Consider the following 1,869-nt stretch of genomic DNA (forward strand, 5'->3'; position numbering starts at 1 on the left):
ATCTGGGAAAAACTCAACTGGCCACTGCTGGCTTTGATGAGAATGCAGACAGAGAGCTGACGGATGTAGGCAACCTTAGAAAATGTCAAGAAAACAGATTCTGTCTTAGAGGCGCTAAAAAGATCCATTGCTAGCACATTGAGTTTAGTACCATAAGACTCATTTCAAACTTCATACTTCCAGAACTATAGCATGTTATATGTATGTCATGTTGAGGTTCAAAATATATGGTAGTTTGCTATAGCAACAATTGACAATGAATACAGAGACCTCACTATAGGTTCAAATGACCCACGTACTAAAGTGTGGTGCATCTAAAGTCATTAATGAAGACCCAGAGCTCTCAGTAGAGCACCCAGTCTTACTGTTGGTTGAATGTCTCCAGTACTTGTGTATCTGCTGGGAATATTTTTTTTCAAACAGCAGCTCTTAAAGATTTAAACTTAACACTGCCAATCCATAGTGGGAATTTTTGTTTGTTTTCATTCTTTGAGTACACACTTTGTAACTATAAAAAAATTATCTTCTGATAAGAACAGATACTACATTTGATCTTAGCCAAAAGGCCAAAAAAGTATCTTTAAGATCCAAATGGTGTAATTGTCAATGTGTAATAGGAAGAAAAGGGCTAAAGTTGTAGGGAAGTGGGAAGGGTAGGGGAAAGGAAATAAGGGAAAAGAAAACATGCGAGAAGATGAAAAAATGGAAAAAAAAAGTTGTAAATAGGGAAGGGAGGAGTGGGTGAAGGGAGGGCAGGGGTAAGGGGAAAACATGAGAATCAAGACCTGTCATATAAAGGTACAAGATTCCAACAGTGAATGTAACTGTACTGTATACCTAAAATGTACCAATAAATTCAAAGAAAAAATGTTCTTAAAAAATAATAATAATCCAAAGAATCATACCACAGGAATATATGCACACCCATGTTTATAGTGAGACAGTTTGTAATGGTTAACCTTGGAAGCAGCCCAATTACCCATCAACTGGAGAATGGATAAAGAAGATACTTTTTTAAAAATAAAATGGAGTATTACCTAGCCATAAAGAATAATAAACTAGAAACATTTATAGCTCAATGGATGCACATTGAGGCCATACTTTTAAGTGAAACAAATAGGACACACGTAAATACTGAATAGTTTCTCTAGTGTGAGAAACTGAAAGTGTAAATTAGGATCAAGACTTACAATAGATAATGACATAGGAAGAAAAAGTGCAAAGAGGAAGGGGAATAGAAAGAGGTAGGGGAAGAGAAGAAGGGTAAGAAATAAATACAATAAAGGGGAAAAAAAGGAAACAAAGTCTTTGCAAATAGGGAAGGGTGGAGGGGATGAAGGGAGGGCAGAAGAAAATAAGAATCAAGATATATTATATAAAGGTCCAAATTGCCAATGATGAATGTCATGCAATTATACACCTAAAATGTACCAATTAAACTTAATGAATTTAAAAACCCTCATCTATATTTTATAGATAATAGTCCTTTGTCTGAGGAGTAGCTGGTAAAAAAAATTTCCCACATTGTAGGTTGTGTCTTAGTTCTGTTGATGGTTTCTTTAGCAGTGCAGAAGCTTTTTAATAAGATGAGATACCAGTTGATTCTTTCTGCTAGTTCCCTTGCTACTGAGGATTTGTTCATAAAGTCTTTCCCTATGCCAATATCTTCAAGAGTTCTGCCTAACTTATCTTCCAGAAAGTTTAGTGTTTCTGTTTTAATATTTATATCTTTAATCCACTTGGATTTTAATATAGCGCATGGTGAAAGATAAGGGTCCAGTTTTAATCTTTGGCTGGTTGAGATCCAGTTTTTCCAACACCATTTATTTTTCTTTGGTTTGGTTTTTTTGAGACCATGTCTCACTACAC

The 1,869-nt window shown here is 35.2% G+C and overlaps 1 pseudogene; it reads right to left on the bottom strand.

Moving 5' to 3' along the window:
* Nucleotides 1–488: 488 nt before the first annotated feature.
* LOC117285543 lies at nt 489–578 on the bottom strand (annotated as a pseudogene).
* Nucleotides 579–1,869: the final 1,291 nt, after the last annotated feature.

This window comes from Fukomys damarensis, unplaced genomic scaffold (genome assembly GCF_012274545.1).
Source record: "Fukomys damarensis isolate Sample0158 unplaced genomic scaffold, DMR_v1.0_HiC HiC_scaffold_1, whole genome shotgun sequence".
Taxonomy (NCBI): domain Eukaryota; kingdom Metazoa; phylum Chordata; class Mammalia; order Rodentia; family Bathyergidae; genus Fukomys; species Fukomys damarensis.